The sequence below is a fragment of the Fukomys damarensis genome, unplaced genomic scaffold (assembly GCF_012274545.1).
Source record: "Fukomys damarensis isolate Sample0158 unplaced genomic scaffold, DMR_v1.0_HiC HiC_scaffold_23, whole genome shotgun sequence".
In the NCBI taxonomy this organism is placed as follows: domain Eukaryota; kingdom Metazoa; phylum Chordata; class Mammalia; order Rodentia; family Bathyergidae; genus Fukomys; species Fukomys damarensis.
The window spans coordinates 26,740,700-26,752,017 of NW_022900935.1; the positions used below are offsets into that span (position 1 = coordinate 26,740,700).

At 38.1% G+C, this 11,318-nt stretch overlaps 1 pseudogene; it reads right to left on the reverse strand.

The window, feature by feature from the left end:
* Positions 1–6,355: 6,355 nt before the first annotated feature.
* LOC104852524 lies at positions 6,356–8,544 on the reverse strand (annotated as a pseudogene).
* Positions 8,545–11,318: the final 2,774 nt, after the last annotated feature.

Below are 11,318 nucleotides of genomic sequence, written 5' to 3' on the forward strand. Positions count from 1 at the left end.
CAAGTCATTTAATCTTTTTCATTTTCTTACCTGTAAGATGAGAAAAACACACAGTATCTACCTCATCAGGTTACATTGTGCATTAACGGAGCTACTATGTGAAAATGCTTAGGGCAGCCCCTGGCACATGCTGAGTCCACAGTGCTCTCTCGTGGTATCCACCGACGTTGACCCCAGCAGTCTGAGGTCAGCCTGAGGGGGCTGCCCCTCACCAGGTCCACCTGTATAAATGTTATTATTAGTGTCATCAGCTTGCGTGTTCTGTTTGTTTTACCTGTCTGCTCCCCTTTACCTTCTTTTGACTTTTTTCCCCTGAGGTTCCTTCCTACACACTTTGGAAGCTGTAGAGGCTATTCCTTTTATTGTAGTAGTTATCCTAGAGCAGTGGTGGCCAGCCTGTGGCACGTGTTCTGCAGCAGACATTCAGAGCCCTCTCCGTGGCACACCAGTCAAGTGTGTTTTTTCCTAAACTAAAACCTCAATATTCAGGTTTAATTGCAGTGTTCCCACTTTGTGATAAATAAGTAGTTTGGGCTTGCAGTTTGGGCACTCAGGCTCTAAAAGGCTCACCATCACTGCCCTTTTAAGCACATATTTAAAAGTCTAACAATATCTTTACTCTTCTCCCAAACAGTGCAACACCTTAATGTTTGTTTAGAATATCTCCCATGCATACATAACATTTGCTTTACTCACCATTTGTTTTGAGTGTGTGTGTGTGCCATGGCTGTACCTTCTGCGAATCTTTTTCTTATAAAATATACCCTTCAGAGTTTCTTTAATCAGTATAAGCTTGTGGTTAGGAAGTTTTGCTGTTTTCTCTGAGTGGTGGATTTTTTCCTAGTTCAGTCACTGAAGGTACCATCTTTCAGGCATCCTGACCTTACTGAGACTCTTTGATTTGACTTCTCCACCCACATTTTTGTTGTTCTTGTGATCTAGCCCCTCACCCTCGTCAAATCCAAGGCTCCAGCTGTCATTTAAGGGTGAGGAGTCATCAGGGCAGCCGCAGGATTTGTGCTTTTTTTTTTTTTTTTTTGCACATCTAAATGTGAGTTTTCCTTTACTTCTCTGCCAAAACAGTTATTTTTTTTAAAGGAATTATTTTGAATGATGTGGGTATGTTGTTTTGGGTGAGAGGGGTTTCTCTAGAAAATACATACATATAAACCATGTAAGTTTTGTACTCCCGTGAGAATTAGGTATCTCTTTCTTAGTCTGTCCTAACTCACACTATTCTTTAATACTACTTTTTCCCCTTGTCCTTATTACTTTTGACATCTATTTGATTTATAACGTTTGAATTCAAGTTTGGTTAAAAAAAAATGTTCTAGTTAAGATGCTAACAATTGGATTGTAGTCACTGAAGACCGCCCAAAGTCACATGGGGTACAGTGTTTTAAGAATTTACTTCCTGAATTGAAATTCAGAGCATTTCAGAGAAGTTACTCTAGTAGTGAGACTTTTTGACTGGGTAAGATAAGTTTCTTACTTGTTTTTTTTTTTGGAGACAGGGTCTCACTATGTAGTAGTTGAGACTGACCTGGAACTCACTATGTAGCCCAGGCTGGTCTCGAACTCACAGCAATCTTCCTGCCTCAGCCTCCCCAGTGCTGGGATCACAGGTGTGCGCCACCACGCCCGGCCAAGTTTCTTACTTTTTGTGTAGTGTTGACCTGGTCATCCTGCCTCTTGCTACCTTAAAGCTAATGACTTTAGCCCAATTGCCATATGAAAGTGAATTTGCTCCAACATTTCGGTAGCCTTAACCTGACAGGTCAAGAACATTTTTAACAGACTAAATATGTAGTAAGAGCATTTATAATTTAATAGAGAACGGGTGTGACCAACATACTGTCTGCAGACAGTTCTATTCTGCGTAGTGAGTAAAGGTAATGAAACATTATTTGGTAAAGAAAAAAGCAGTTTCATGAAACATTTGTTCCATGACTGGTTTCCATCAGTCTTCTCCAGAGTACCTTTAAGTTAGTCTCATTCACCATTAGGATTATATTCCTGCTACACACAAGACTACTTCCTGGCTTACTTTATGTTTGGGGCTTCCAGAATGTATTAGTTGTTGTTTGCATTGTAAGTATTATGTTGTTGGGTGTGGTGTCAAATGCCCTTAATCCTAGCACGCAGGAGGCCGAGGGAGGAGAATCACTGTGAGTTCAAGGCCTACCTGGGCTATTTAGTGAGTTTGAGGCCAGCCTGAACTGCGTAGTGAGACCCTGTCTCAAAAAGAAAGAAATAGAAGGAAAGAATGAAGTGAATAAAGCAAGAATGCTCAGAAACTGGCCATAGTAACCTGTGATCAACATTAAATCTTTGGGCTAGGATTTGATTTCTGTTATCAAAAATGTGTATTTCTTCACTGACTTTAACTTTATTTGTTTGTTTGTTTAAGACAGGATCTCCTATGTAGCTCAGGCTGGCCTTGAACTTACTATGTAGCATGGACTGGCCTTGAACTTCTGGTGATCCTCTTGTCTCAGCCTCCCAAGTGCTGAAATTATAGTGCACCACTATGCCCAGCTACTGACTTTAATTTTAGATTGAGCGAAAAGTATTCATGAAGGTAAATTTTATATCAAAACATTTTTTAAATGTACTGCTTTTCAAAGACAAATTTTTCTTATACTTTTGTTAATGTCATTTGTTAGACTAAAAATAAGTGTCTTCTTTTACTTCATGTACTTTGAAACCATTTGAGTTTTTATAATATATATGTACACATATATATAAGTCTTAATTTTAAAAATGCACACCTTTAAGAGGCAAATATTGACAAAGTAAGGTCACACTTCTTGTGTAAGCAGTGATTACTTTTCTAAAAAGCCAATTAAGAAAGGTTGCTTAATGCACTAAAGTTCTGAAAGTGCTCCAACAGGTTATTCTTGAGTCTGGGAGACTTGTGGGCATATATTATCTATGCCATAGAAATGGCATTTTCAGAAATCTTGCTTATAATTTTCAACTTCAGTGTCTAAACTATGGCTTCATTCAATATGTTTTCTTTTAAACTTTTTCTGCTATGCCTTTTGGATCCTCTCAACTGAGTATTTCTAAATTTCCATATGTCCCTAAGTTTCCATCTGTTTCTAGACTATAAAACTGGACTGTTTTCTGTCTCCTGTAACTCTTGACTTCATCCCTGTACAATGTGTTTCTTTGTTGCCATGTTATATTTTTGTTTCTTTGTTGAAGGAGTGGATCACTTTTCAGAGAACTTGTGTCTAAACATTCAAATTGATTTTTGGATTTAGAACAATTCACTAATATCTGTCTCTACAGCTGCTTTTTCTGCAGTTATTTAAAAATTTCAACATGTTTTTATTGTACAGGTACTGTTTCCCCTTTTTCTGGAAATTAGATGGCGTTTTTTTCTATTGCAATTGAAAGATAGGAGCCAAGCAGGCACTCTACCTACCTCTCAGCTGCATTCTCAGCCCCCTTAGCAGAGAATCTTGTCTTTACTTAATGTGAAGCTGTTTTGAATATTGCTGTGCTGCTAGGATTTGGTATTAATAAAACATTTAAATCATGCTTTGCAATATTTGCTTCTTAAAGGTGTGCCCTTTTTATGATTAAGACTTAAAATGTTTAGATGTGTACATGTACGTTATAAAAATGAAGACAGTTTGAAAGTTTATCAAGTAAAAGATGAGAATCTTAACAAATCTCATTCTACTTATGTTATCACTTAACAGGTTTTTGTATGCATTTCTGGTCCTTTTAAATGTGTTCATAAAAGGGCTGGGTGTTGTGGTGCATGTCTGTAATCCTAGCATTTGAGAGGCTGAGGCAGGAGGATCACCATGAGTTTGAAGCCAGTGTGGTCTACATAGCGAGACCTTGTCTAAAAACAAAAACAAAAAAACCCAAAATTATTCATACAGAGACATAATGTATATGTGTGCGCATTTGTGTATCTTGAATTTTTTTGAAGCAAAATATGTGTTTGTACATTTTTAGATATACATAATAACATTCATCATAGGAAATTTGTACCTCTGTATGATATATGTTGCTTCTTTTTTTCCCCCATTTCCCTCCCTTCCCTTTAACCCCTCTTCCCTTCATTATTATCAAAGCTTTGTTTCCATTTTTCCTTCTATTCTCTTTTTTTTCTTGTCTCTTCTTTTTTTCCCCACTACCTCCTCCCATCTTCCCCTTCTCATTTGAACATTTTCTTCCCATTTCCCAATATCTGTTATATACTTTGGTCCTTATTTCTATTTTCCCATTTCTCAAACTAGAGAAACAATGTGGTATTTAAACATGTGTGTCCGATTTATCTCACTTAAGAGTATGGTCTTAAGGTATATCCATTTAGCTAGAAATGTCTCAAGCTTACCCTTCTTTATGGCAGAATAATACTCCATTATATAAACAAAATCTTTATCCATTCGTCAGTTGGGCTGGGTCCAAGATTTAGCTATTTCACACTGTACTGCTATAAACATGGGTTATGCATATGTATATGTGGTATGATGCTTTTAATTCAGGAAGATACCAAGAGGGGGAATAGCTGAGTCAAATGGAGCCTCTAGTTTTAGGGTGGGTTTTTTTTTTGTTTGTTTTGTTTTAGTTCTTTGAGGTATCTCCATACTGATTTCCACAGTGGTTGTACCAGTCTGCAGTCCCACCAACAGTGGAGAAGGGTTCCTTTTTTCCCCACATCCTTGCCAGCTTTATTATTGGTTGATTTCTTGATAACAGCCATTCTTTCTGGAGTGAGATGGAATCTCAGCATTGTTTTAATTTGTATCTCTCAAATGACCAGTGATGTTGACCATTTTTTCTTATATTTATTTGCTGTATTTACTTCTTCATCCAAGCAGTGTCTGTTCATTTCAGATGCCTATTTTTAGATTGGGTCTTTAAATTTGGGAGGGGGTCTGATTTTATTTTTAGTCCTTTATATATTCTACATATTAGTCCTTTGTATGAGGAACAGCTGCAAAAGGACCTGTGTTACCATTTCTGTATACCCTTCTCCAAGTGTTCTCACAAAAACTGAATTCACCAAATTCTAGGCTCTTGTGTCCCTGAAACAACATTTGGGTTGTAGTGATCTATGGGAGATTTCTTAAGGTACTGCTTCTGTCCAGGTAGGAGTATGTAGCCCATAGGTTTTGTAATGCCTATAAAAATTGATCATTTGATTAACAAGACCCAGGTGGGTATTTGCTAACAATAACAAGACCTCTGTATCCCTCTGTTAATATTAGAAGTTTTCAAATTATCACCTCTGACTTCCTTGAATCCCTTGGGGTTTCTGGGCCCGTTATCTTTGATCATTCTCCATCCTCTCCTAATGTAGGGAATACAGATGGATTAGGATTGGCAGAGATGATTTTAAAAGAAATGCAAGTAATGGAATTGACCAACCACAGAATGTAATGAGAATGTGAAAATTCCAATTCACAGTTGCTGTACCAGCTTATTGGAATGTAAATAATACAGCATAATGTTAGGGGATATCTAAGTCTTCACAGTCCAGTGGCTTCTAACTCACCCTTTTTCAAAGTTTAATTGTTTTGCCTTCTTGCCATTGCAAGGAGAAAGGCAGTTGCTAAGAAATGAGAAAATTTCATCAAGATGGTTTGCTGTTTGATGCTATAAAATAGTCAGCATTTGCCCAGTTTGTGCTAAAATGGAGTGCCACTCTACTTGTTTTTCCCACTCTAAATCTTGTATTATGATTCATAAAAGTTATTCAGTTAGTTTTCAGTGTTTGTTTGTTTGTTTTTTGACACAGGGTCTTGCTATGTAGTTCAAGCTGGCCTTCAACTCACTATGTAGCCAACTTGGAACTCACAGTGATCCTCCTGTTTCAGCCTTGCAAGTGCTGGGATTGTAGACTAGTTTTCAGGTTCTTAAAGGAAAAAATGAAAGTAAAAATGTTACACAGTTAAATCTAGTCATTCTAAATGAATTTATTTTATGTATTTATCGCTAGAAATCTTTTTTTTTTTTTCAGTTTAGGACTTTTAATTTGTCCCAAGGGCCAGGGATTTAGCTCAGTGGTTCTGCCACCTGCCTTGCAAGCACAAGATCCCAAGTTTGATACCCGTTACCAAAAACAAAAACAAAAACAATTAATTTGTCCTAAAATCACTGAAGCAAAAGTCATAAAACCTTCTGCTTTCCTTTACAAACCCCCAACACACACACACACAAACTCACACACTATTTGTAGGAAAGAAATGGTTTTGTACATGGGATGAAACAATATAAATTAAAAACTTACAGATTAGTTAGCTCTACCACTCATTGCTTTAAAAAGTTTATGAATCTTCAGTCAAAACCAAGAAGGTAGTATCTCTCCTGAAAGGTCATCCTTATGCTTTCCAAGTATAAGACACACTGTCTTGAAATGTCCTCAGAAGGCTTTGTCATCTAACGGGTATTAGTGAAACCCAAATCTTTCCTTTCCAGTGGAACGGGTACAGACAGGGGCAGAAGGGACTATTCAAACTTTGTCTTCTTTCCCTGCGGTCTCCTCCTTTTCCTCTGCCTCTGCCTCCTCAGAAGCCCCCTTGCCCTCCAAAGCCTCCCCAGACTCTGCTTACAAAGCTACCTTGGCTGCCTCTGCCACCACCATGGCCCCTGAAGCCACCTCCACTTTAGGCTTGGGCCAGCCCAAGGTAACTTTGTTTCTGTTGATTTCACCGTCTTCCATTACCTCCTTGGCATCTTCCTCACCACTGAAGTCTATAAAACCAAACTTCTTAGACTACCCTGTTTCCTAGTCAGTGACTATCCTTGCTCCAGGTGAACCATCAAATGATTCCTTTAAGATCTCTTTGGTGATTTCCTTGGACAGACCCTTCACTAACAGGGTTTTGGGTGTTTGGCTTCTTGGATTAGGTGACCCCTGGATCCTTGCAGCTCTAGTCTGATTGTTCTGCTTGCAATTTCCCGTTTACTACAAGAGCTTAAAGCTTTAGTATTTTCAAATGAAGCACATTCTATAGATGCATACCCTTTAGATTTGCCGTTTTGGTTCTGGGGTGATTTGAAAAAAGTTACTTTTTTGGATAGTTGCTGAAGAGTTTCTCCTGTTGTTCTGTAGGAGTAGTTGCTTAATACAGAGTTTTGGACTCACCACTTCAAGTGCTATTCTTTCCACCTCTGTAGTCTTAATTTTGATCTTTTCCCCCAACATAGTAAAGGGAAACAGGTCGCTATCAATCTCTGTTCCCTGCTTTTCTTCAAAGGTTTTCTGTGCCTTAGCTTCTGTTCTAAATTCAATATGAGCCATCCTTTTACTCTTCCCACCCTTGCTGACTAATTTGTTCTCTGTGGCATCTTCAGTCACTTCTTTTAATTCATCCTGAATGACTTTATAAGGGAGATTTTTATTCAGAAGTATTCTTCCATCTTGATCATTCTTACTGTCTTTACCTTTGGGTTTCTCAAGTTTAATTTCACTGCCAAAGACTTTTAAACCAGTGAGTTCCAAGGCCTTTTCCAGGTCTTCAGCAGATTCAGTCTGTCTAGTCATATTTCCTATTTGTACCAATTCTGAAATCCACAGTAGTGAGATCATTTTTAGCAAAATTTCACCAATACCAGTTTTTAATTCAGGAGCTCTGTTAGAATTTAGATTTCCAGGGGCTGGGGATTTAGCTCAGCGGTTTGGTGGCCTGCCTTGCAAGCGCAAGGACCCGAGTTCAATCCCCGGTACCAAAAACAAAAAACAAAAAACAAACAGAATTTAGATTTCCAACAGAGATTGAAAGCTGTAGTTGGTTCTGTACCTTCCACTTTCTGTTTCTTAGTCATTTCCTTCTTTCGTTTTCCAGGTACTTTGACAGCTTCTTCCTCCTTGTCCTCATCATCTTCATCATCATCATCATCTCCATCCTCCCTCGCATCAACGTTCTTGGAGTTTACAGGAGTGACTTTTGCAGGAGCTTTCTCTCCTTTGGCTAGTGTGGTCTCCATAGTTTCTTCTTTAGAGCCAGTTATCTTCCTCTTCATTGTCATCATCCTCTGAGGCAGGGGCAGCAGCTACTGCTTTCATCACTCTTGGCTCAAATTCCTCATCTTCATCTTCCTCCTCCTCATCATTCTCTTCCTCCTTGCTGTCCTTCCTCTTCATTGATGTTTTCCTTTTTGGCATTTTTGCCATTCTTTGCCCACTTGGGTGGGGCAACAGCTCCCTTTTTGCCAGGTGCTGTGATTGCCTTGACCATTGTCAGTCACTGTCTTCTTGGCAGATTTGGCAGTTGCACACTGATGATTTTGGTTGAGGGAACCACTCACTCCTTTTTTTTTTTTTTCTGGAATCATGATAGCCTTCTTTCTTTCTTTCTTTTCCTGAGGGATGACAACCTCTTTTCCACTGCTGTCATCTTCTTCATCTTCTGACATTTCCTCATCATCACTATCTTCTACTTCCTTTGGGGAAGGTGCCTTTTTCTTGGAGTCACGCTGATTTTCACCAGCCTTTGTGAGCCTCACCATAATGGCGGCCTGTGTGTAGCAGACTGTGTGGTGGCTGAGTGGTACAGATGAGTCCAGGGAAGCCTAAGCCAGAAATCTATTTTTAGTTGAGGTAGTAGCTTGTAATTCTAGCTATTGTAGTTTATTGTATTTATAAGGTTCTGTGGTTGTGAATGTTGCCATTAGACTGTAGTTAGTGACCCACTAGGTTTTAATTGTGAGGAAATCTTAGATCATGTGAAAAGAGTTTTGGTTAAAGCTGGAAAATACCCATTCTTGCTTTCCTCAAAATTGGCATCAGTGAGTACTAACTGACAGCAGAATGCTTTGAAAATATGCTCTTTAAAGTCTAGCTATTATTAAATGCCATAATTACTAGTATGTAAATGATAGTTGCTTTTTTGTTGTTGTTGAAACTCTTTGGTAGGGCAAATGCTTCAACAAATCTTTAAAAAATATGACATAAAAATGTAGCTGCTAAATAGAGGATTTTAAAAAGTGGAATGCAGATCAGAAATTGAAAGATAGTATATAAATTTGACATGGTTATATTTGTTTAAGTTTCTTGTTTTGTTGGACTTTTAAGGTAAGGTCCTTTTCTCTTTTGACAAAGTGTGCATTTATTTTTTAAATTATCATTTGTATATATCTATAGTTTACAACTAGTTTCTCCTTTAAAAAAAAAAGGCAATATAATGCCAAACCCCATTTTAATGCAGTATAAAGCTTGCAAATTTGAAGTCTCCGATGTCAGGAAACAAACAGTGAGTGCAGTAATTTCTAAATTACTATCTGGGCTTGTAAATGTATATGTTGTTCATACAGCAGAGCATTACAGAGTGATCTGTACCATTGGTGTTTTCCCTGAGCATTTTGCCATTGTTTAGTACTGTTTGTCTCTGCATTTATTCAGTATTACCCCACTGTAATTGCTAGACCAAAGTAGAGCATCCAGCAAGCAGAAACTTCCAAGTCGAAGCCAAAATAAATAGTGGGAAATGAAGCTGCTATAAAATTTTGTGGACAGTAGTTGCAAAATGCTTTTTGAAAATTGTACATATGAGTGAGAAAAGTAGGGCACACCCATTTTTATAAACCAGCTTTCAAGTTTGTCTATACTTAATGATCAAAGTACATTTATAAGTGACCTGGAAATAATTTTAAAATAACAGTATAAATAACAATTCTTTTTGTACTGGGGATTGATCCTAGGGCCTTTGAACTAAGCCATACCACCCAACCCTTTTTTAATAAAGAATTAAAAAAATTTTTTTTTTAAATTTTGAGACAGAGCCTTCCTCAGTTGCCTAGGCTGGGCTTGAATTGTGATCCTCCTGCCTCAGCCTCCCAGAGCTTGAGATTATAGGTAGGTACCTTTGTGCCTGGAAACAATCTTACATTTATTTCTATTTTTTGTAAATGATGGACATTTTTATCTCCCCTACCCCACCCCCTGCTGCTGAAGGTTGAACCTAGGACCTTTGTACTGAGGTGTATACTCAGCCCGTTTTTATTTTGAGACTCACTGAGTCTCACTAAGTCACTGAATTGCCCAGCCTGGGCCTGAACTTGTCATCCTCTTGCCTTAGCTTTTCTGAGTGCTGGGTTTACAGGTGTGTGTGCTTGTTTTAACCAGTTTTATACATTTTGATAATTTATTCTAGTGGAAAGGCCTGTCTAACGAAGAGACAGACGTGAGTAATACTGTGGTTTTTGCTGTTCATCTTTATACCCAACTTCAGTCAGCAAATATTTAGAGTTTATTTTCTTTTTTTGACTGCCTCACAGCTGGCTTACTATTTGTTAAGTAAGAACAAGCTTAGCCAACAATTTTGGGAAATAAAAAATGTATAGTTTCTGCAGTCCAAAGTAAGAATGCCTGGGTCATCATCTAGGCTTGGGTAATCAAACAAATTGGTTTTTGCAAAATGAACCATTGAAACACCTCTTGGAGACCCGACCCTTTCCTACCCTACTGTTCCTCTCCCTAACCTATCCTACCACACACTACTATACCTAGGGAGGATTAAACTAAAGGCCTTTACACTACATCTCCAGCTTATTAAAAATTGTTTTGTTTTGGGGTCTCGCTAAATTGCTAAATTGCCTAGGTTAGGTTCAAATTTGAGATCTACTTGCTTCGGCCTACCAGAGTGCTGGAATTACTGGTGTGTGCCACCATGCCCAGCTGCTTAAGAACTGCTATAAAAAGGCAGGAGAGCTGGGCATCGTGGTGTATACCTGTAATCCCAGTACTCAGGGAGGCTGAGGCAGGAGGAGCATCATTAAAATTTTGCAGAATGCTTTTGTTTGTGAACGGAATTGTTTACAAGCAGAAGCATTTGTAAACCAGGGAATTATTGTACTGTTTTAGAGTACCCCCTATAATTAGAAGTATATACTAACATAACAATAAAATGTGTAATAAATATGTAAATCACTAACCAGCATTTATTCTCATTATTAAGTGTTATGCACTGTTTATAATTTTATGTGCCACACTTCTACAGGAGTGGTGGCACGGTGGGGTTATTTATATCAGCATCACCATAAACACGTCATACATTGTGTTACAGCACTGTGACAGCTATAGGGTCACTAGGCTATAAGAAGTTTTAGCTCTGTTATAATCTTATAGGACCACCACTTAAACTGCGATTCATCCTTGATACAAACATTGTTGTATGGTGCTCTGTAATATAAAGAGGATTTGAGATTATTTAAGGTAAGTATCTTTGGGATAGCAAAGAGGTAACTGATGGCTTTTATCCCCTGAGATATGTCAGGCTATGTGGTAGGCAGTTGATATACATTTTCATTTAATCATAAGGACAGTACCTGTATTCCCATTTGACAAA